This window comes from Myxine glutinosa, chromosome 8, assembly GCF_964187855.1.
Source record: "Myxine glutinosa chromosome 8, kmMyxGlut1.1, whole genome shotgun sequence".
In the NCBI taxonomy this organism is placed as follows: Eukaryota; Metazoa; Chordata; class Myxini; order Myxiniformes; family Myxinidae; genus Myxine; species Myxine glutinosa.
Genome location: NC_136268.1, coordinates 134456984 through 134482880, shown reverse-complemented (window position 1 = coordinate 134482880; position 25897 = coordinate 134456984). Strand labels below are relative to the sequence as shown.

Here is a 25897-nt window from a genome sequence, read left to right as displayed (position 1 = left end):
CAGTGCCTATATAAAGTCTACACCCCCTTTCAAAATTTTCACCTTTTGTTGTCTTATAGCTTGGAGTTAAAATGCATTAAATCAGACTTTTCCACCCTTATTTACACATCGTAACTCACAACTTCTAAGTGAAAAACAAATTATGCAAATTTCAAAAAATTAATTAAAAATACAAAACTAGAATATCTTGGTTGGATAAGTGGTGTCCACCCCCCTTGTAATAGCAATTGTAAATTAGCTCAGGTGCAACCAATTACCTTCAAAATCACACACCAAGTTAATTGGCCTCCATCTGTGCTAAATTGTAGTGATTCTGATAATTTCAGAATAAAATCAGCTGTTTCTGTGGGTTTCTTCTGCTGGGTAGTGCAGTTAACAGCAAAGACTCAACCTCGAGCACCAAGGTGCTTCAAAAGACCTCCGGGATACAGTTGTGAAAAGGCACAGATCAGGCGATTGGTATAAAAATATTTTAAAGGCCTTGAATATCACTTGGAGCACAGTCAAGACAATCATTGAGGCTGATGGTACCAACAAGACCCTGCCTAGGTATGATCGTCCTTCCAAACAGGATGACCAAGCAAGGAGACTGATCAGAAAGGCCACCAAGAGGGCACTGACAACTTTGAAAGAGCTACAGGCCTTTGTGACAAAGACTGGTCACTGTGTGCATGTAACAACAATATCCCAAGCACTCCACAAGTCTGGCCTGTATGGTAGGGTGGCAAGAAGGAAGTCATTACTCAAAAAAGCCCACCTTGAGTCCCATTTGAGGTATGCAAAAAACACTGGAGATTCTAAAGCCACCTGGAAATTTTTTTTGTGGCCTTACGAAGCCAAGGTGGAACTTTTTGGCCAAAATGTAAAACATTATGGGTGGCCCAATACTTACTTTTACAATACTTACTTACTTTTTCCACATGGGAAATTTGCATTTATGTTTATTTCAATTATACAATGGGCTACAAAATGTAAAAAAAAAAAAAAAAAAAAAGTATGGATGTTTGGAAAAACTATGGACCAGGCTACAAAATGTAAATGTTTCATGATATTTGTTATATTATATCACCTTTATCTATCAATATTGTTGAAATGAAGATGAAATAGCTGTATGTTGAGATCTGTTGAAAAAGTCAAAATTTTACATGTGGTGTACTTACTTTTTCACATGACTGTAGTTGGTGTATAGATCACACACATAATCAAAGGTAGAACCTCTTGGCCAGGGTAGTCTGTGAAGTAGAGCACCACCATCAAGGATGTACTTGACATTTTCAGTAGGTTCTCGTTGTTTCTCTGGGATGACTTTCCAGATAGAATCAGCAAGAGTTGCCTTATTGGCCTGTAGTGGAAGGGAGGAAGATTCGAACAATGCAGGAGGGTGACTGCAGAGTTCATACTTGAACAGTGATGGAACATCTTCACAGCGTTCAGCGACAGTTATCAGCCTCTGGAATATCAGCTGTGGATCCACCTTCACAGATTCGCCTTTGATTTTGACAGTTGATCTTGTACCGAGTGTCTTTCCTTGATCAGCTTTTCGGAAGACAAACTCATCGACAGATTTCCCAACCATTGACGCTAGAATCCGTTCACCAACCTCTCTTGATCTTTCAATATTGACTCCTTCCTGAGCTGTCATGCCATTTGCAATGTTGAGCAGTGTACTGTTATTAACAAATGGGTTTCTCTTTTCAAGATAACTGATAAGGTCAAGGGTGTCGCTGACATCTCTAGCTTGTCTTGCTGATGATATGTCCTTGCGTTGGTCACTGGTTTCATATGACACACCACTGAGCTTTTGCATGGCATCATTGATGTTTGCACACGCTGGCATAGATAGGACCCACACCAAGCGCTGGGTTTCTGTCATCCCCTTTCCTCTTGTAAGTCCCCCACTTGTCTTAACACTTCTCATGAGCACTTGTTCAATAATGAGATCGGTCGACAATCCTGACCAATATCTGTCGCTGCGTCTCACCACATGGTATCCCTGCTCAAATTTCTGGTTGACTTCTGGCTGTGTCTCTGGCAGATTTAACATCATTTGAAGATAGATATATGCAGACTTTGCATATAGTGTGTGTCCAGATGCTGCAAAGTATGGTAACATTTCACGTACTGATTGGAGATGCATTTTCCAATTGCCTGTGCGTTCAGCCTTGAGAAACCTCTGTAGAATGTCTACCATTTCCATATATTGTACCCAGAGTTCTGTGGTCCGCATTGTGGTCATATCCTTCTTTTCCTTCAGTTTGCTTTGAATTCTGATCCAGACGTCTGCCAAACACACGTTTTCTACAGATGTTGTCGAGGAAACTGCATTGTCATATACTTCTGCTGCTATGATCAAGTCGGTTGTGTCAGAATGTTGTTCGACATCATCACCTGTCATCACTTCATCAGGGTCCTCTGCTTTCATTTTGGATGGCACTGGTACATTGTATGCGCTGGACAGAAGGATGGTGTTCAGTGCAGCATCTACGAGCATGTGACCACGGACTGCTCTGGACACAGCCTTGCCAGTCAACATGTGGCTCACGGTGTTACTAGCGTACACAACCTCAAGGACTTCTTCCAATCCGGAACCTGCCATCAGATGCCCGATGCTACCCAGGAAACCCATTTCCATGTGAAACCCTCCCAGTTTGAGGACCATTCGCCGGAGATCACTGTCAACTGGTTGAGATCGAACAATTATTGATAATGCTTTCCAATACAAGGGTTGATCGAATGTGAGGACAGGAGTAACATCATGTCGCATGGCCTGAGCTGACACAAACTTTAGTGTGGAATAGATACAATTTCGATCACTAGGATTGAGATCAATCATTGGAAGGAATATCACAGAAGACTGTCCTGGATATTGGCCATGATGGAACATTTGCATCATACCAGACCATGCTGGTCTTGGAGAGCGAAGAAATAGGGAGGTTTCCCATAGAATGTCAAGTTGAGATGTCGGATCATCCGCTGCCATGTGTACAAGTGGCAGATAGGTGAGTGGTGGCATCATTGCAGGGATACGGAAGTACTCGATGTTTATACGGCCAACTGCAGCAATGTCCGAAGCTGTAACAGACACTTTGGGGACATGTCTTGAGGTCTTTATTTGTGGTGTAACAGTAGCTATGATGTCCATGCCATGAAATGTCCCGGTGCCATCTAGTGTTGCTACGTTATGGTCAACATTGTCCGCAATATACTGGATGAATTGTTCTTGAGTAAAGAGTGTTAGAGTCAGAGTGTTATAATTATAATTAGAGTATTTATTAGAGTATTTATTTATTTTTTATTAGAGTATAATTATAATTATAATTAGAGTGTTATAATTATTATTTCATTGATATTACTAACTTCTACAATTGCAGATTGGTGGCCATATTGGATTATGCAAATTAGACATATTTCCCATGTTGGGATTGCTTGGGACTCTTAGTATGTTGTTCTGGGGAGCTTGTAGAAATGCAATGTGGCAAAAAAAATTCTGTTGCAATTTGTTCCAAGTTGAGTGAAAAAATGGGCTAGATTGCCTGGACCACAAACCCAACACAGCACATGACCAAAAGAACAACATCCCCACTGTGAATAATGGTGGTGGAAGCATCATGTTATGGGGATGTTTCTCATCAGCAAGTGACTGAGGCCCTTGTCAGGACAGAAGAGAAATGGATGGAGGAAAATACAGAAAAATCCCAGAGGAAAACCTGCTGCCCTTTGCAAGAAAGCTTAAATTGGGACGGAGGTTCCCTTTCAGCATGACAACGACCCGAAGAACACAGACAAAGCGACACTGGAGTGGCTACAGAACAAAACTATTAATGCCTTTGAGTAGCCCAGTCATTGGCCAGACCTAAAACCAATCGAAAATCTGTGGCCTGACTTGAAGATTGCTGTCCATGAATGCTCCACATGCAACTTGACTGAGCTTGAACAGTTTTCTGCAGAATAATGGGCAAATATTGCCCAATCAAGGTGTGTAAAGTTGGTAGAGACCTATCCCAACATACTCACAGCTGTAATTGCTGTCAAAAGGTGCTTCCACCAAGTATTAACTCAGGGGTGGACACTTATGCAACCAAGATATTCTAGTTTTGTATTGTGTTACGTGCTCCTCCCCAACCCCCTGGTCACGGTGTACCTCCGAGCCCCGAGAGGAGTCACCGCAGAAAAATGTGTTATTCTGTATGTCAAAGATCAATGGTGAAGCCACACCAATTGTTACCAACCAACAAATATTGTATTAAGATCAGACAAGAATAACAACACAAAAACAATAGTAATCAATTGTACAACAAATAGTATATCATTCCTATGATGGTACCATCAGGTTCGTACAAGATAACTCACTGTGCTCCAAGTGAGCGAAAATAAGAAGATTCCCAATGTCTCTATTCCCCGGCTTCAAGCCAAAGTTGATTCGCTCCAGCGATCGTCAGATCAATGTCCAATCGAGACCAGAATCCCGTTGGGTTGGCAGTTACAGTCCTGCTGCCAAAGCTGTGCAAAGGTGCCCTCCAGGTGACTAGGAAATCCAAAGGCGCCCTCCAAGCGACTGGGAAATCACACCCTCGGGTATGGACGTTTCCGCGGCTCACAGTCAGCGAACCACAAATTAACCTTCAAAAGCCATGTTGCACACACACACACACCAGATACGTCCGAATGCGGTGAAAACGGCTGAAGTGAAGCAAAGAAACCTTGCGCGACTCGCAAAACGTGCGAGTCAAAATGGCCGACGGCCCGGTCTCGTGGCGTAACGGCACGACGATGATGACGATGATTCTCTTCAGAATCCACCGCAAAACCTGACACGCAGGTTGATCTGTCACAGCGATAACAACTCTGTCGCAGGAATCCCTTTCCTGGGAAACCCAAAGTTCACTCGTGACTCTCGTTCGTCAACGTTCGCTCAGACCTCAAAGCAACTATGCTTCTTGTCCGACTCCACTCGCTCCGCCTTCTTTCTCTCTTCTTCCTCTTCGTCGTTCGGTTCCCGATCTGGTTTCCGGTTTCTTTTAACTCTAACTTTTTCACCTTTTGAAAACGGTTCATAAACAATAAACCTTTTGAAAACAATAATAGTACATGGAATCAAAAATGTTTACAGTGGATGAAAACCACCACAACGGAAGTGATGAATCCATAACAATTGTTATTAAATATTCTGATATTTGTAGAATTTGTTTTTTACTTGAATGTTGTGAGTTACGTTGTATAAATAAAGATGAAAAAGGCTGATGCAATGCATTTTAATTCCAAGCTAGAAGGCAACAAAAGGTGAAAACTTTGAAAAGGGTGTGTAGACTTTCAATGGGCACTGTACATCTGTTTTTCTCTCTACACTCCACATGGTGATTAAGGGGAAATTTCTACCTACCCATTGATGCAAACCTATGGCATTTGTTTGTGCTCGAGCTTTTAATTGCTGAGCATCAAGCAAGGAAGCAGCACGTACCATTTTTAAATCTTTGGTAGGACTTCTGAAACCTATTGCCAGGTGCCCTAACACACACCTTTCCTTTATTTCTTTGTTCAATTAAGTTTTATCTGCTTCCCATGTGTAGTGATTTTACTCTTCTCCTTTTATATGCAGGTGCACTTTAGAGTAGCTTTTCTTTCACGCATCTGTGTTTCGTTCACTTGGAATGCAAAAGTTCATCGAAAGTCAGAATCTCAATCAGAAATAGAATGTTGAAATAGGATATTGAAATAGAATGGTGCATGCCACCTATTATGGACTCGATCATTTTGTTTTACTTTCTTATATCGGTATTCTTCTGTGACTTTTACCTTTGTGTTCTAATGATTGTATACATTAATCTATTCTAAATATTTACTAAATAGTACTGAAACTTAGCAGTACTGAAATTTAGTACTGAAGCAGTACTGAAAATAATTATTAATGTTGTGGCAAAACTGTTGTTTACTCATCAAAATAAACTACATTTTTTGAATGTACATAGTAAAGAAATAAAAAAACAAAGTTCATGACACCACTCAGCAGCAACTGGTGAATGTTTACAAAGAAATGTAAAATCGGATTTAATGGTGGTGGTTACGTTAAAGGCTTTAAATCTGAACTGTACTTTATCAAAACTTCATGACATTATTTCGTATGCTGTTCAGCATTTGTTTCTATCATGGGTACATCCAAAGTTGTTAAAATTTAAGTCAATAAGACTTTATAAACACCGTTGTATTTTAATGCCTTTTCAGTCGTTACTTGAGGGTGCAGTAGAGCACGTGAGGAAGTCATTAATATAATACGAGTTCCCTTGCCAGGAACTTCAATACAAGATTAGGCCCTTCAAGTCTGTGCAATGGTTGCAAACCCATGGCTGTTTGTCCTTGCTCTATCCTTTTAAAATCCTTACCGTCAAGCAGCATGTATCAATTTTATGTCTTTGGTGTGAATCGGCTGGTGTTCAAACCACAAACCTCCCCTAGACTCAGAGCAGATGTTAAAACGATTACAGTCGTGGCCAAAAATATTGGCACCCTTGCACTTCTTTCAAATAACTCCCAATTTTCTCTAAAAAGAAGTCGAAATTGACAAAAGTATTTGTCTCCACAATTCTTTATTTCACTGTTAATATTACAGAGCCTTTGGTTTTTATTCAGAACTTAATATTTCCTTTTAAATCAGAAAATAAAAAGAAATTGCATTGACAAAATTATTGACACCCCAGACTTAATATTTGGTAGCACAGACTTTGGACAAAATAACTGCAGTCAAGCGCTTCCGATAGCCATAAATAAGCGTCCTACAACTCTCCACTGCAGTTTGGCCCACTCTTTTTGTGCAAACTGTTCCAGTTCTCCCAGATTTGAAGGGTGCCTTCTCCCAGCTGCTGTTTTCAGATCTCCCCACAGGTGTTCAATGGGATTTAGATCTGGACTCATTGCTGACCACTTCAGAACAGTCCAGATTTTTGTCTTGAACTATTACAAGGTGCTTATTGAAGTTTGTTTGGGGTCATTGTCCTGCAAGACTCATAACCTTTGACGTAGACCCAGCTTTCTGACACTGGGTTGAACATTGCGCTCCAAAATGCCTTGGTAATCTCCTGATTTAATGATGCCATGCACACATTCAAGGCACCCAGTGCTAGAGGCAGCACAGCAACCCCAAAACATCACTGAACCTCCTCCATGTTTGACTGTAGGGAAGGTGTTCTTTTCTTTGAAGGCTTCATTTTGTTTTCTGTAAACATAGAGATGGTGTGCTTTACTAAAAAGCTCTAATTTGGTCTCCTCTGTCCACAGACATTCTCCCAGAAGGATATTGGCTTGTTCAGGTGTGTTTTGGAAAACTCCAGTCAGGCTTTCTCAGCAGTGGGGTCCTCCTGGGTCTCCTCCCATATAACTCCCTTTCATTGAGTTGTCAATGGATGGTGCGAGTTGAAACTGTCGTACCTAGTGTCTGAACAGACAGACAGAACCCTATCGAATGCTTTCTCCAGATCAACAAACCCAAGAAACAACTTCTTCCTCTTCTCCATGTACTTTTCCTGCAACTGCCTCACAATAAAAAGCGCGTCTGTCGTTCCTCTTCCTGGCAAAAATCCAAACTGCATTTCGTCGATCTTCACTTTCTTCCTTATCCTCCTCTCCAACACCCTTTCCAATACCTTCATTCCATGCCCCAATAACTTTATCGCTCCATACGAGCCACAGTCCAGAGGGTCACCTTTCCCCTTGTATAGAGGGACGAGGGTACTCAGTTCCCAATCCACTGGAATGCGGCCTTCTTTCACCACCTAATTACAGATCTCTGTCATTCTCTTCACACCCCAACTTCCTGCTGCCTTCAACATATCTTCCACAACTCCCGTAGGCCCTCCCGCTTTTCTACTCTTCATTGCTTTTATCGCTTAGTAGAGGATGGGGAAGACCGAGAAAGACTTGGCTAAAGATGGTCGAAGAGGAAATGCGGGCAAGGGGGTTAACAAGGGGAGAGAAAATAGGGCAAAATGGAAATGATTGTCATGGGGACCGCAAAGCTAACCCCCGTTCTTGCAGGGGAAATGGCCTTAAAATGCCTGTTTGTTGTATTGCTTTTATCGCTTCCTCAACTTCCTTCTCAGTTATCTTCTCTGCCGGTCCTAAAACTGGGTTACTCTCTATATTGCCATCCCATTCATTTCTGCATTCAACAGCATTTCCATATATCCCTTACATCTTCCTTTAATTCCATCTGGGTCCACAACGATTTGTCCCACTTCATCCTTCAAGCAACTCACCCCCATCACATCACGCCTCTTTCACTATCTGCTTTGCAATCCCGAATACCGCTCTCTGACCCTCTTCCGAATCAAAGCGTTCATCGAACATTTTCCTACATGCCTCCTGCGCCTTTGCTACCTCTTTCTTTGCAGCCTTCATGGCTGCCTTATAACTTTAATGCTCTCCCTTTTCTGCCCCCGTACAGCCGTGGTCCCAACCCGCCGTACTTGCAAGTGCGTGCTGTCTACTTGCAAAAACGTGGGCAAAATTTGGGGATCCGTACGTGGTGAGGACCACCTCAGTACGGATTTGTGAGCACGCAGACACGCCGTAGCACTTTTAGTGCATGAGGAACTTTCGCTGCGTTCGGGATGCGGTCGGGCTACAGATTCACCCCAGTACGGGTGACGCGCGTGCCTTCTACAGCCAATGAGCGCACAACGCACTGACTCCGTGCGTCTTTTAAATTTTTCCCACGGTCACTTGCTCTACAGACGGCGCACTTCCACGCACTTACAACATGCGAGTGAGTAAGGACACCGTACGTGAGCAGCACGTGTAAGTACGGCCTCCGTACGATAACGTGGCAATCGCACGAAGATCGTACGTTGTAAGCAAGTTGTAAGCACGTACAACTCACTTACCACGTGTGCAACGTACGATGCACGCAACCGCTCACGGCCAGGCGTGGCGTGCGGGCCACGTACTTACACCTTGCGCAACCGTGCGAGTGACGTGCGTTGACGTACTCTCTCCCTACTCTTGCCACTCCCTCCCCACGTTTTCGGAAAAACGTGGCGGCCGTGGCCTCCCCAAAAAACGTACGGACTAAAAACACGCACGGTGGGTTGTGACCGGGCCTTACCCTTCGCCTTCTGCCACTCCTTGAACTTCTTCCTCTTCTCGTCAATCCTCTTTGCATATTCATCATCCCACCACCATGTTTCCGAGTGCCTTGTAGGCTATGAGCCAGACCCTCAAATTTTCGACATTATGCTCAATCAGAGGGAGGATGGCTCACAGTTATTTTTGGCAAGGCCAGGGACCCTAGTGCTGAAAAAAATGTGATAGCAGTGTGAAACTCTTAGCCGTATCTGTGTTATCATCACATTTGTCAGACCACCCCAATAACGCTTTCGGTAATTTTTCCGCCTAAGATTTAGGGGGTAGGGTTCGTTTTGGGGCTTTCAAATAATATCTCCTATATGTATCAGTTAGTGTTGTATACCAGGTGAAAGGTAATTGAATTATCTTTCACATGATGTATAGAAAGTGCCTGTGTGATATATAGTAACCTCTTTATGATCATTAAAACATAATTATTTCCGCCAACCCTCAAAAATTTATCACAAAATCCCCAATGAAAACAAAATTAGGCAAAAATTCAGTTTGGCGGATATTAAATGAATTTTTGAATTTGAGAAACACACAGTATGATTAAAGTCAAATTTGGGCCTTAAATCTCATACACCTTGATAAAGATGAGAAAATCCAATATACAGTAGTTGCTGTAACCATGACCTAAAATCCATAAATGTATATCTTTCCGCTCTTATGATATATTGATTTACATTTTACGATTTTTGACCGACAGCATGTATATAGTTTGTATACCATTATTGGTCTAAAAATAGTATATATAATATTGGGATGTCAGCCATATATAGGCCAAAAAGTACTGAAATTGGTGTCAGAAATGTCTAATTCTAAAAATATGAAGGCATTATGACCAAACTGTATGTGGTGTTCTTGAATATACCACAGACGTATGATGCATGTGATGATTAACCTACTCCATGTATATGTATGTATCCTGATGTACCCTAACTTGGCGAGATAATTTACATCATATTCATGCAAACGTTTTTAGTCTTGTAGTGTTGTATGGTTCTCTTATATTACCAGCTATACATAAAGTAAACCAAAGGAAAACAATGTACTTTCTATTTAAGCAACATATATTTATAGACATCATACCATAAAGTACACGAGTTATCAATTCAGCATACACCATATTTGTTACACATATGTACATGATCTTTCTCCATACAGTTCTACAATTCAGAAGTTATCCTCGTCATCGTCGTCGTCTTCTTCATCGTCTTCTGCCGAACTGTCATCACTCTCACCATACACTCTCTGGTTGTCACATGTGGTGAGTTTGCACATGTCTGTGCACTTCAAACCACTGGCCATGCAGACACACATGGGTAGTGTGCATCTTTTCGAACAGGTGCATGCCAGTAAATCCAGAACCGCCTGTGGTGCGGGCTGTCCTTGCATCCAGTCGACTGCCAGCTGCACGCGACCATCCTGGGTATCCCAGTGCCATCCTTTCCCGATTGGACTCGGTACTGCTGGATCCATCTTGAGGCTCCTCTTCCAAATAGCGGCTTGATAGTTGGCTCGCTGTGCATGTTTGGTTAAGCAGTCTTTGCACGGAGGTAGCTGGTGACTGTCGATCTCTCCCCTCTTGGCACAGAACAGGTGATATCTCAAGTCATTCACCTTCACTGTCCCCGACTTCTGTGCGTACATGAGACAAGTGAAGTTCTCCAATTTATCCATCAGTTCCTCACTGACGTCCCAGTCCTCTCCCAGCTGTGTACATGCATCCTGCACATCTTTGTTGGTTCTGATGAGTTTTAGTGCAGTCAGTTTTCCTCGTCCAGCGAACGTGCTGACTGTGTCGCATCCGGTATAGGCATGCATTCCAATTAGGGCCTGACATACATTTGTGCCGACTGACTTTCCTATTTTCCCTATGTCTAGGATTTTAGCCCTTGCTTTGGTGCCACATTTCTGAAACAACTTGGCATGAATCTTGGTATGAAATGCCAAGCCAATGACAAGTACGTCGGTGTCATCTGAGCTAATAAGCACAGACTGGTATCCATGTGCGGTAGGGTGCATCAAACGCCCTTAGGTTCTTGGATTTTAATGTCTATTCTCTCAAATGTTACACTTGTTGGTAGAAGTATGTATGCAAAAAATAAATGAAATCAGAGGTGGTCCTGGGTGGCCACCGGCCACTTTTATATATTTAGGGCCATTTTCGGGGCCGCACTATGTAAAAATGTTTGATTTTGTTATTTTACACCCAAACCTAGTCATGTTTGGTATCAAATTGAAGGTCTTGATGAGAGGAATACAAATATAACAATTTTATGCAAAAAACGATGGTTTGATAATTAGTTTGTATTTTTACATGAATGAAATCGGAGGTCTAATCGTGGGTCCCATACTAGTAGTCTAATAATATCCTTTATTTTCTTTCAGATGGCAGATAAGAAGACCAGATTAGCAAGTGCCATTTTTGGTCTTGGCAATGCTTTTACAGAAGCAGATGGTACATTGACAGGAGTCCGCCTCCCAACTTGCCGGCAGGTTCTTCGATGCGTGATGTGGTACATCCAGAAAGAAATATGTGAAGGCAAACAAACTCAGCCACTGAAATGGAAATCTACCAGCATCGTCCTTATCCAGCTGAAAAAATTCTACACTAAAGCAAATATTCCTATGCTTTCAGACCATCAATGCTGCAAACTAATACTTGACCTTCTTAATGACAATAACAAATTGCGTCAAATACCTGTTTCTCGCCGAGAATCTCCAAGCACTTTGGCTAAGTTGCAAACCATGAATGAACGTCTTGATAAGACCTTTGGTGTATGGACAAAAGATGCAATGACAAACATTAAGAATGAGGAAGATAGAGTATTTTTAGAGTCAATGAAATCTGACAGAGTAGCCTCATTTGGTGGTGTTGACAAGAAGAAAGTTGATAAAGATCATAGAAAAGAAAAACGCCTCTTAGCGGAAGCTTCAAGACGAGAACGTCATGAATCATCCAGTGTACAAGAGATGACAATTAGTTCTGTATGCTCTGATGATAGTGACTCTGCAGATAGCTTGGAAGAAACTGAAGAAGAGGCGATTCCAGAGTTTCAAAGGAAGCGTAGTCACCACAGATCAACATATGCAGGTACATCTGCCTTTATTCCTCATGATATTCTGAAAAGACATTCAGTTGTGTCTGTTGCTACTCGACTAAACATAACTCCTGTTCAACAGGTTGCGCTCACCAAAGCTGTAATTCAAGAGGCAGGAGGTGATCCACGTCGTGTGGCCAAGTCGTACTCAACTGCTGATAAGGCTCGACGATCAATAACAAGTGCTATCGCCAAAGATATTCAAGAAAATTGGATCGCCCCAACAGCTGCAACACTTCACTGGGATGGCAAGCAGATACCAACGCTCACAAACAAGAATGTCAAGGAAGAAAGATTGCCAGTGTTGGTTGGGAATGCCACTGATGTAAAGCTACTGGGGGTGGCTAGATATCCTCCTGGAAGTGATAGGTCATCAGGTGACATCATTGCCGAGCACACTTACACGTATCTACATTCATGGAAGTGCAAACAATCAGTTGTCAACTTATGTTTTGACACAACAGCATCAAACACTGGACACGTTACAGCTGCCTGTGTTACCATTCAATCAAAACTGGACCGTGCTCTTCTGTGGTGTGCATGTCGCCATCATGTTGGAGAGGTAATCCTGGATCATGTGTTTGACGTTCTCAAAATTGAGGCATCAAAGTCTCCAGAAGTATCTTTGTTCCAAAAATTCCAGAAGAATTGGGAACGCATATCGCATGCAAAGAATGAAAGTTTAACCAAAATTGACATTTCCATGTACAATGACTATGCACAACAGCTGCTTTTATCCTGCAAAAACAAGGTTTTAAGCACAATCCGCACAAGCGCTTCATACTGTAGGGAAGACTACAAGGAAATGGCACAACTCTGCCAGGTAGTCCTCGATGATGATGTCACAAAACAAGGAACACTCCACAGACCAGGGGCCATGCATAAAGCAAGGTGGATGTCAAAGATTCTTTATTCCATCAAAATATGCCTACTTGAAGAGCAAATTTCTCTACTACCTCGAGGAACTGTAACAACACAACATCAACAGAAAAAACTGAAGGAGTTTGTTGTTTTTGTTGTTTATATTTATTGTGATTGGTGGCTCATATGTCAGTCTGCTTCAAATGCCCCATGGTTTGATTTGTGCTTTTACAAGACTCTGCTCAACTATAAAGCTGTCAACTCAACCATTTCAGTCAGCGCTGTGAAAGCCTTTGATAGACATTTGTGGTATTTAACCCCAGAACTGGTTGTTTTGGCACTGTTCAGCAATGCAATTCCTCAAAAGGATCGTCGTGCCCTTGCAGATGTGTTACTGGCCATACAACCAGATGAAATGCCAAGCACTCCAAAACACCGCTACGGTTCTGGATATGGCAAACCGTCATTTCCAAAAATTACAGAAGCGACAACCCTGGCTGATCTTGTGAACGAGGACTCGTGGTTTACAGTAAACCTTCTTCACCTAGATATGACCTTCCTAACAGAGGATGTTGACACTTGGCAGAACAATGAGCACTTCAAGGCAGCCAAGTCCATTGTGGATGGGCTTAATGTTGTGAATGACCCTGCGGAGAGAGCAGTAAAGCTCGCAACTGATTTTGTCTCAACTGCAAGAAGAGAAGACCACTTCCAAAATCTTCTTCAAGTGGTTGAATGTGACCGCAAAGCGAGGCCAAATTTGCGGAAACGAGCAAAGTTGGAGTAGTGACATTGGCGTTGTGCTTAATACATTTTCAAACTTTTAATCAATGAAAGTACAATACTACAACACTGTACTACAACTTTGTAATATGAAGAACGATTTTGGTTAATTTTACATTGACATGTAAATTGTAAGGTTGTTTTAACTGTTTGATATTAGGCATTTAGTAAAAGTAGGACTTTACTTTTGTATATAGGTATAATGGTTAATTTTACATTATCTTGTAGTTAATTTTACATTATCTTGTAAAGTAGTTTAGCTGTGGCCCTAAATGGCCCTAAATATATAAAAGTGGCCGGTGGCCACCCAGGACCACCTCTGATTTCATCTATTTTTTGCATACATACTTCTACCAACAAGTGTAACATTTGAGGGAATAGACATTAAAATACAACAACTTTTTGAAAATCATGGGGCGTTTGATGCACCCTAATGTGCGGCAGCATGGGCAGCATGCAAGAACAGACGACCATCTGCTTCCTCGTGTGTGCTTTCCAGGGCCACTACTTCTTGGCTAGCATCAGATGTGATCTGATAACACTTGTCATCGCATGTTACAAAGAGAACCTTTCCCTGTAGGCGTCTGATGTACTCTGGTTTCTTCCACTCTTCGACCAGGAACATGATAAGACTTGACTTGTTCCCAACATAGCTGAGAAACTTGCGCAATTGCCTTACAATTTGAGATGCCATGATGTTTTTCAGCTCAAGTCCAAGTTCTTCCCCCCTGGTTAACCGTTCGCTGTTTTTGATGGAAGTCTCCTTGTAGGTGTCAAAGATGACATCGATCCTCTGGCTACTGCATCCATCCTTCAGGGCCATGGATAGGACAATCATGGCCACTTTGGCAAATGTAGTTTGATCACCTGCCACCTTCTGTATAAGGAGCATCCCGTCAATAATTGTTGCCGAATTGTCTCGTGTATGGTCTCGTGTAACTTCTGTAGCAAGAGAAATGGTATCGTGCTTCAGCTGCCACAATGTCTCTACTTGTGGCAGCCATGATTTTCGTGTCACATTTACGCACGGCGCTGTTTCGCAGTGTTTCATCTGCTCTCAGATCAACAGCCTTGCTCAACTTTTCACGGGATGACGTTCCCTTGCACCACTTGGTCTTTCCACAGAATATACAATCCGGTTCATAGATGCGTGATTCCGAAGATGCCCTTCTGGCTTGTCTCTTGCTCGTTTAACATGTTGCAGCAGCATCGTCGGTTAAATTGGATTCAGCTTTTCGTTTCAGTGCTTCCAAATCTCGCTTCATGGTGAACACGCTCCTGCACTGCCTGTGGTAGAATACTCGGGGAATCTCCTTCTCTGGCAGCGACTGAGCAAGGTCGAGAATGGGTGCATGGTTCCGTATTTTGGCCGCATCCAGCAATGTAGTCCACGAATCGAATGTTTGAGGGCTTATGAGCGGATCTTCTGGTTTGACATCTAACGATAGCTTATGAATGATACAAACGTCCTTGGGAACTTTCTGAGTGATCGCAATCTCCATTGCAAGTATTTGTTCAATTGTCTATCTGCGGTACACTCTGTTTCACCACCACCAATATCACCACCACCGTCTCACCTGGAAAGACACATAATATCGAATGAGACCACCACCACCACCACTACTACAAATTAGCATCAGTTGCTATAGTTGCTTAAAAATGTATTCTGCACCAACAAATCTACAAAGAGAAATACATTAGATGTCGTGCACCGCTGTCATGGTTGCAAATCACCTAAAATATAATGAAAATATTGACATTGATGACAACATTCGTATTAGCATGTCTACACATATTGCATTGAATTTCATAGCACATCATGATCATATGTGTGAGGATATTGACTCTAATTATACTGTATGTGTGTCTCAAATCGAAACATACCTTTTACATACCTTTTGATTTTTGCCTATTTTTGTTCCTAAAATTGGGGATTTTGTGATGAAGTTTTGAGAGTTGGTGGAAATAATTATGTTTTAATAATCATTATAAAGAGGTTACTATAGATCACACAGGCACTTTCTATACATCATTTGAAAGGTAATTCAATAACCTTTTACCTGATATACCACACTAGCTGATATATACACGTGATATTATTTGAGAGCCAAAAAACTAACCCCACCCCCTAAATCTTAAGCGGGAAAAATGACCCGAAAAGCGATAAATGGGTGATCTGACAAATGTGATGATAACACAGATACGGCTAAGAGTTTCACACTGCTATCACATTTTTTTCAGCACTAGGGACCTTGGCCTTGCCAAAAATAACTGTTAGCCATCCTCCCTCTGATTGAGCATGGTCGACCCCTCGGCTCATAGCCTATTGGTGGTCCATTTGTCCATCCACATACCTTACCAACGGCTCCTAACAGACTATCTTTCATTGTCTTCCAACCACTTTCAAGCTCAACCACATCATCTTCTATCATACTCAACCTCTCTTTTAATGCCTCCCTCACCGTCGCCTCTTTCAACCTCCACACCTTCATTCTCGGTTGCTACTTCACCTGCCGAGCTCTCCTCTCACCTTTCACCCTTATATCGCAGACAACCAAGTGGTGCTGTGAAACAGCCTCCTCCCCCGGGATCACCTTTGTGTCCCGGAGGTGACCCCTATCTCGCCTACGCACCATCAGGTAGTCAACGGTTGTCGTACCTGACATGTATGTAACAAGCTTATTATCCTTTATGTATGTATCCAAGCTTATTAGAAAGAAAAAATCTTTCTGGAACCGAGTATTACAAATCAACAAACCAGCCACATCAGCAAACTCCAAAATCCTTTCACCTTCTCAATTTCTCACACCATATCCGTAACCCCCATGAACTCCCTCAAAACCGTCTATACTCCTTCCCACATGTCCATTTAGGTCTCCTCCTACCACAACAACTTCCTCATCTTTCACGTTTTCCATCAGCTTCTCTATTGCACACCAGAACATGTACTTCTCTTCATCGCTCCGACCGACCTGCGGAGCATATTCCGAGATGACGTTCACCAAGACCTTTCCAATCATCATTTTCACCATCATCAACCTTTCACTCACTCTTGTCACATTCACCACACTGTCTACAAACTCTACAGAAAACGACACCAACACCATGCACGCCTTCCGGGCACCCTTGCCACACAAACTTGTATTTCTGTCCCTGCCTACCCTTCACCATTCTCACACCACTTCCCTTCCATCTTGTCTCTTGCACACAACATATGTCTACTCTTCTTCTCACCAATACTTCCACCACTTCTCCTGATCTCCCTGTCATTGTCCCGACATTCCATGTCCCAAACCTCAGAAACCGATCTCCACGTGGGGCATCAGACGTTTCGTCGTCATAAATGAAGTGATTTCCACCCTTACTTCGATCGGGTTTCCCACCTTGATTTTTGAGGAGAGGGAGTGAGGTTCCCCACGGGGTACTTCGGGCTGTGCCCTGCCCATGTGTAGTTGTAATTGTCATGGCCCCCTTTTTTAGGCAATGTTTTATGGCCGTATGCCCTTCCTGACGCCAACCCTTTTAGTCGCCTCTTACGACACGCAGGGATACGGTGTACCTATTTTAAACCGGTGTACACACCGGTTCCTGATTATAGAACAATTTCACAGTAATTAGAAGTTTTTATGCCTCCGGTGACGAAGTACGTGTAACTTGAGACGAAGTCGCCGGAGGCATTGTGTTTTCAGGTTGTCCGTCCGTCCGTCTGTCCGTGATAGGTTTTTGTTCCCGCGATAACTTGTGAACGGCTAAAGGGATCTTAGTCAAACTTGGTGCAGGTATGTATAATGAGGTAAAGATTAACTGATTAGATTTTGGGGTCAGAGGAACGAAGGTCAGAGGTCATGTTAGGTAAAAATACTGTTACCGCGATAACTTGTGAACCAGTGATGGGATTTTTTTTTTTTGTATACAAGATCGAGGCTCGTGAAAGAGCGAACATTAATCACACAGAAAGACAAACCGACACATAAAACATATAACATCGGGAGCGGTAGACAAGATGGGGAGAGAGGGGGAAGGACACAAACACAACATTTGAGAGCAGGGACCGAGAGACATGGAGACATCGAGAGATCTGAGAGAGGGCGAGGGCTTTGGGGGGGGGCATGAGAAGGGAGGGGTGGGAGAGGTATAACACATATGGACACTGCCAGGACTTCCAGGAAGAAGTTGGAATTTCAAACAAGGTGGATCTAGGGTGAATTAGCGGGGGTAGAAAAGATCAAGGTTTTGGATGGGGGAAGATAAGATGGTGGTGAACAGCTGTTTTAAAGACCTGGAGGGAGGAGTGGGATTGAAGGGAGTGAGGGAGTTTGTTCCAGAGGCGGGAGAAAAGATAAATGAAAGAGTGAAGGTGAGCAGAGAGCCGTGATTTCGGCAGTTTAACCATCAGAGGGTTGCTGGCAGATCTTGTGCGACCTGTAGGAATATTTGGGGGACAGAGCACAGAGAGAGCTGGGGGTGCAAGGCCGGAGAGGAGTTGGTAGAAGACGGAAAGACCACCTACCTGCCTGCGGTGAGTGAGTGAAAGGCCCTCAGAGATAGCTTCATCGCGGGGGATTCCAATAATTCTGAAAGCTTTGGTTTCAACAGCGTGAAGCCGAGCTAGGTGTGAGGCAGGAGCACCGGCCCATAGGGGAGAACAGTATTCCATTGAGCTGCGGATGAAAGCCTTGTATGTGGTGAGGAGCTCAGGTGTGCCGAGGAAGGACTTCGCACGACGGAGGATGCCCAGTCGGCGACTGGCTTTGGAGGCCAGCTTGGAAATGTGGTTTTCCCAAGAAAGATCATGGCAGATAGTGAGACCCAAAAGCTTGAGCGACAGAACTTCTTGGAGAGGATTGTTGAGAAAGTAGATGGGAGGGTTGTCCAGTCGATCTTTTCGGAGAGACATAGTAAGAGTGTGAGATTTGTCAGGATTGAAAGACATGTTCCACTTGTTTGACCAGTCTGTGATTTTGTCCAAGTCTTCAGAGAGTGAGGAGGCTGCAGACTGCCGATCTGAGGGAAGAGGAATGGAGCGGCAGAGAGTGGAGTCATCAGCAAAGAGATAGAGAGGATTTTCAAGAGAGTCAGAGAGATCATTGATGAAGACCAGAAAAAGCACAGGGCCCAGAACACTGCCTTGGGGAACTCCAGCCTGAACAGGAAGAGGAGATGAGACAAACCCATTCAGGGCCACACGTTGACGACGACTAGAGAGGAAGTCCGCCAGCCATGCGTGGAGATTTCCATGGATACCAAAGGAGGAGAGTTTGGTGAGCAGAGCGGGGTGCCAGACCGTATCGAAGGCACGTGATATGTCGAGGGAGGCAGCTCTAATTTCCTGTTTGGCATTGAGGACCTCCATCCATTGTTGAGACAGCAGAAGCAGCATGTCCAGAGTAGAGTGACCTGGTCTGAAACCAAATTGATGATCAGAGATCAAGCCATTGGAGAAGAGGAAAGATTTCATATCCAAAGCAATGATGGATTCCATGACTTTGCTGATAATTGGGAGAAGGCTGATTGGTCTGTAGTTGCTAGGATCTGTTTTTGCACCTTTTTTGTGCAAGGCGGTGATGTTGGCTGATTTCCAAGCAGATGGCAGTTGACCTTGAGCAAAAGAGAGGGTGAAGAGAACAGAGAGAGGGTGAGATAGAGCGGCAGAGCAGGATTTTAGGACCCGTGGGCTGATGCCGTCAGGTCCAGTTGCAGAATCAGAGTCGAGGGTTGACGATTCTTACCAAATTTGGTGCACTTATGTAGAATGATGTAAATATGAACTGATTAGACTTTGGGGTCAAGAGGTCAAAGGTCAGAGGTCAGGTAAAAATATAAGAACTTGTGAACAGCTGAAGGGATTTAAATTAATACTTGGTATATGTATGTACAATGATGTAAACATTAAATTATTAAATGTTGGGGTCAATAGGTCAGAGGTAATGTCAGGTAAAAATGTGCTAACTTGCCCACAGCTGAATGGATTTAAATCAAATTAAACAAGAAAAAGAGTAATCACAGATTGGAAACCCTCGCCAGGATGTATTTTCAGTGGTTTTTAAGGCTTTTGTGTTAAAACAAATATGGCGGCCGAACCACGTGACTGATGACGTCATCATAAATTTTTTTCTAAACTAATTTATTCCTAGATTATGCTCAATGAATTTCATCTTGATCGGATGAAGTTTTGTACTTGTCGAATTATGACGTCATAATGGAGGCACCTCTGACATAATCATTAACATATTTCATTCCCCATGGAGAGGTCTTTACAATGAGCCATGTCTCAATTTTTTATATGCAGCTCTTTCGGAGATATCGAGGTGCACCGTTTTTCGGTTTTTCCAAGATGGCGGCCGAACCACGTGACCTATAACGTCATGCTTATCATTAAAACATTCTACAGGTGGAGTTGCACATATGGTGAAAATTTACTGTCGATCGGACCAACGGTTGCAGAGAAAATCATATTTATTCTGTGCGGACAATGAAACAGACAGACAAACGGACTCAAATGCAATACCCTCTCCTCTGGCGTGGGTAATAATATAAGTATTATAATGATGTAATAATGTGGGCGGAGGCATATCAGGTGACGTCGAAGAGTGCCGTTCTAGTTTTTGATGTCTCAATGTATAATAAATCTCATGTTAGAAGTGGTTTCTGAGAGAGGAGCTTTTGGGGATGTTTGTGAGCTGAGTGTATATGAATGAGAAAGCAGAGTAGACGAGAGAGAGAGAGAGAGAGGGGGGAGGGAAGAACCACTCACCTTTTGCTTTGTGCAGTGCCTTGTCGGTTTATTTAATAATAATAATAATAATTCATTTATTTTGTATAGCGCTTTTCCAGAAGCCCAAAGGCGCTTTGACAGAGTGGAAAACATAATGCATAACAATACATGAAAACAACAATTGCAAAAAGACAAGAATCAAGAAAACAAACAGCAGCGATATACGGCATCTATCTATAATTCCAGTAATCTCTGTCTGTACGTTTGTACGTTTGTACGTTTGTCTGTTTGTCTGTGACCGCTGTTTCTCGACAAGTACCGGTCCGATATACTTGAAACTTGCCAGGTATATTGCTGGGGACCCGAGGATGTGCCTTTTCAAGGTTTGAAATTAATCGGACAAGTACTTACCGAGCTATGGCAATTTAGCCGTTCGCCGTTCGCTTTGCCGTTGCGAATGGACCAAACCATTCATGTAAATAGAGGGGGGGGGGGTTCTGTGGTCGTTCGCTTTGGCTTTGCGAATGGACCAAACCATTCATGTAAATAGAGGGGGGGGTTCTGTGGTCGTTCGCTTTGGCTTTGCGAATGGACCAAACCATTCATGTAAATAGAGGGGGGGGGTTCTGTGGTCGTTGCGAATGGACCAAACCATTCACATCGAATCATCGAATCACATCGAATGGACCAAACCGTTCGCTTTGGACCAAACCATTGCATGTAAATAGAGGGGGGGGTTCTGTGGTCGTTGCGAATGGACCAAACCATTCATGTTTTTTTGTTTGTTTTTTTTGGCAAGGAACGGGCACCCACGTACGGGCACGTCCTAGCTTATATATAGTACGGGCATGCCCTAGTATATATAAGACAAGAATCAAAAAGACAAGACAAGAATCAATAGGGAAATATTTAAAGCAAAAGGAGGGAGAAGGAGAAGAGATAGTCAGGGGTTAAATGCTGTGGGTTGAATGTTGAATGCAGCGTTGAACAGGTGGGTCTTTAGTGATGTTTTGAATGTGGTGCAATTTGTGCATCGTTTTGTCTTTTAGCTTGTTCATAAACTCGAGTTTGGACGATCCACCATCTGGCAATTTGACATACATCTATCGAAGAACCTACATTTTTGTGATACTGTATGTATCGTTATCTTGGGAGTAGGGCTGTCAACCGAGCCGAGACCGGGACGAAATCCCGGCGGTTTCGGCTTTCGAGACGGTCTCGGGACGGTCCCGAGATAAATTGATTGACGCAATTTCTCGGTAAAAAAATCCCGGTTAAAATTCCAACTTCTTGCAGATATTTTCCATAATAGAGGCATTTATTGAGCCTTGCTTTCATTACTCTGCTTCTGCACAAGCATCATTTTTCGCAAGTGCAGCTGAACTGACACAAACGATGATGGATAAAGTAAACTCACTGTTCCAGGATTTTCCCCTCGTCAACAAACAATGCACTGCAAACGAATCCGAATTCCGAATCCGGATCTTCACCAACATCTAATCATGTCGTCCTTGTCACACACGCTGCATCTCCACAAAATTTCGTCCGAATCCGTCCACAACTTTTTGAGATATTGTGTTCACAAACAAACGGACAAACAGACAGGAGTGAAAACATAACCTCCATCTACCTTTGGTGGCGGAGGTAACGAAATCAGGATAAAGGTCCCAATGAAAATCCGCCGCGTCGCTGCTTTATTTAAACCGTTGAATCCTTCCGCTGTATCATTCCGCCTCGCCCCGCTACGCTGCGGTCACGTGCCCGTCCTTGGAGACGAGTTACGGAATGTGGTTGCTATGGTCTTTTGCACATTAATATCGAGGGATTCGCTCGAGGCTCCGTGAATGGAGGGACGATGTTTATTTAGATTAAAAACACGTTTATAACGGATTATTCTACACACAATGTATTAATACAAGTACAATACATTATGTAGTTTTATGAAATGAGTTTTTGATGAACGTTTATGTTTAATTGCAACGCTAAATCTATAAATTGTAAGAATCCCTCGGGGTTTGGTTTGACGGTTTGAATGTGAAAGTATTTTGGTTATCTTATCTCCACTTTAGGCCTGATAAGTTGATTACGTTTACTTTAGTCACAGAGTCAAAATAAAGAGGGGGGGGGGGGTGATCACTACACCGCCTGCTTTATAATTTACTAGCAGAAGTACCCGGCATTGCCGGGCGGGGGAGGGGAGGGGAACGGGGGGGGGGGGGGGGGAGCGAGCCCCTTGGCGATCACAACTCCCAAAATGATAATGAAACTCCAACCGGGACTCGAATATGCCTGGGCAGAAACATTTTCTCCCTCTCTCTGACATTCCGAGCAAGAAATTACACGACAATACAAACTGTAATGAGATAACCCGGTCCCGTCGGTGGCCGATCATCTGCATGTAGGCGGTGTATTTTATTTCATCCCGGTAAATGGAAGCTAAGTCGGAATTTAAGTACTCAACATCAGAAATGAATTTTTTTCATTGTTGTTTATATATTGTAATGAAATTCCATTATTTTGAAGCCTTATTATTTATTTATTTATTTATTTATTTATTTTTTTTTTTTTTTTTTTTTTTACTTTGTCGGGAACCGAGCCGATCCGAGATCCCGTTATGAAAATTGAAAATTTATCGAGACGGTTCCGAGACGGGATTTTGAATCTAGCTAACAGCACGACTTGGGAGGCATACGTCCTCTATGCGTTACTGAGAAATTTTGTTTCCCTCTTAGACAAGTTATACAAGATATTTTAACAATGAATAAAGTAAAATGAAGGTATCAAAAACTGCCTCGCCAGTCATCTTGATGTTATGAAGGTTACTGCACTGCTTCAACTGTTCAAAGCAGCCTCTGTTCATGTTAAAAGTTTCACTTTGACTTGACTCACCTCGTTCGCCCTTCAGTTCGTTAAATAAAGTGCAGACTTTAGCCTCGATCGCAAGCAAACTTATTGGCACATAACGGTTTTTTTTGGTCTTCGATCCAGACTGACGATAAATGTTCCATATTCTCCATCACCAAACTACGAGTGTGTACATTCCTCGAGGCACCCAGTGGCACATGGCACTGCCAAGCGGCTCCCAACTTTACCCTTGATTACCCGGATTGTCCTCACATTCGTCACGTGTATCCCAATGACGGCAGCTATATGCACGATGAACCGCTTCAACACATCTAATTTAGTCTGCAAGGTGATTACACTGCATTTCCTCTTACTCACAGAGGCACTAACTAGTCTCGCTTGAGATCAGTTGACACTCATTAATGTATTAGGAGGAAAATATATACATGACCGAAAGTGAATAAAATGAAGCTGGTCACACAAGTTCAATAAAGATGGCGGCATAACAATACTGTACATAGCAGAGAGAGCGAGAGAGCGAGAGAGACAGAGCTTCCGTTTTATTTATTTATTTCCTTTTTCATTATTTTACTGAAACATACCTATTGATATCAAAGTCTGGTGTTGGCTTAGACTCTTAGCGGTTAGGGTGCCGGCTTGGGATCCCAGGATCCTGGGTTTGAATCCCGGTCGATCGCTGAATTAACACCAGGGGGGTTGACTCAACCTGTCATCCTTCCGAGGTCGGCAAATTGAGTACCAGTTCACTGGTAATTCCTTGTGTGTCGCAAGAGGTGACCAACATGGTTGGTGGCAGGAAGGGCATCCGGCCTTAAAACATTGCTTCATAAAGGGGACCATGGTGCCCAAAAAAGGCCAACCTCTGCTCTGCGGGGAAAAATGGCCTCTAAAGGTAGTTCTCTACCTATTTATATCAGAAAAGTGTAAATTAATCAGCAACGATATACTGAAACAACCGATAATCGAGAACTCCCTGCATAATTGAATGTGTGATTATGGATAATTAATCTTTACTATAATTCACGGAAGTCTATGTGTGTGTGTGTGTGTGTGTGTGTGTGTGTGTGTGTGTGTGTGTGTGTGTGTGTGTGTGTGTGTGTGTGTGTCGTGTTACTCCGACAGTTCTGGGATAATTACATACAGACTTGCTCCATTGGATCAGCATGGCCCCAATTAGATTAAGTCGCCGGAGCCATTGTGTTTTCGGGTTGTCCATCCGGCTGTCCGTGCATCCGTGATAGGTTTTCGTTACCGTGCTAACTTAAGAAGGGATCTAAGTCAAACTTGGTACAACTGTGTATCATGATGCAAAGATAAACTGGTTAGATTATGGCATCAATCGGTCAAAGGTCAGCTATCTTGCAAAGGTAAAAATTCTGTTACTGAGCTGAATTGTGAACCAGTGATGTGATTTTGACCAACCTTGGCACAAGTATATATTATGCTGAAAATTTGAACTCTTTAGATTTTGGCGTCAGAGGTCAAGGCAGGTAAAAATGTGATACTTGAGATCAGATATCAGTCGATGTCGCAACGTCGAAGAATGCCATTCTAATGATCTTTGTCGGTGGTCATGGGTAGGGGGGGGGGGGGGGGATTGGGGCGCCAATTCTCTATGTAAATGTGTATCATGTATAACGTTGCTCTAGGTGGGAGAGGGGTCCCCACCCTAATACAGTGTTCCAGAGGGGTTCCCACATAAGTTCCCACCCTTTACAATACAATGTTCCTGCCCCATGATTTCCAGTGTAGAGGTGTTTTTACTTATGCAGACAGAGGTATTTTGAATTACACGTTTGAATAAGGATAGATGAAAGTGCCGAAACAGGATGCAAACACCTACAGGTAAATCTATAAGCTGCAGGTAGAGAATTAGAAAGTGATGTTGCATTGCCACTTTGACAAACTGAACACACCATAGGTCATCGACCTAATGGTGTGTATACCCATGGCCAATGGTGTGCAGCCATTGTTTGGAGTTGTGGGTAAAAGTGGTCAAAACCTTGATGAAGAACGGAGACCAACTCATGGCTTCGGCAGTTGGGAAATTAGTGTATCAGAAACAAATCACTGAAGTTCTTATTTAAGGTGTCCAACTATTTTAACATTTGCTATTAAAATAAAGTTGAGTATCAGCTGTTGTAGAATAATGTTATTTATAACTTCCTTTGAAATTGTAATTTCATGCATTAGGAATAGCCATTAGTTAAAAAAACAACAACATTATAATTGTTGTGTGGAATCGTTTTATACGAGATAATGTCCTGTATATCACTTATTAGACCATGGGCTGAGCCCCAAAATTCCTACTTTCCCTGATCTGCAAGAGAGAAGTACTTAATTTGACCTTTAATGATCCTCGAGTATATTTATAAGTATGTCTATTAATGTTCCCATCTTCAAAATATACGTGTATTTGACAGAAATCTGAAGGAAGGGACGCTAAAATTTC

General features: G+C 42.8%; 1 protein-coding gene across 3 annotated transcripts in view; it reads left to right on the top strand.

Moving 5' to 3' along the window:
• Positions 1-25897, top strand: part of LOC137432927 (uncharacterized protein C05D11.1) — a 199295-nt gene that overhangs the window by 131098 nt on the left and 42300 nt on the right. The window lies entirely within an intron of this gene.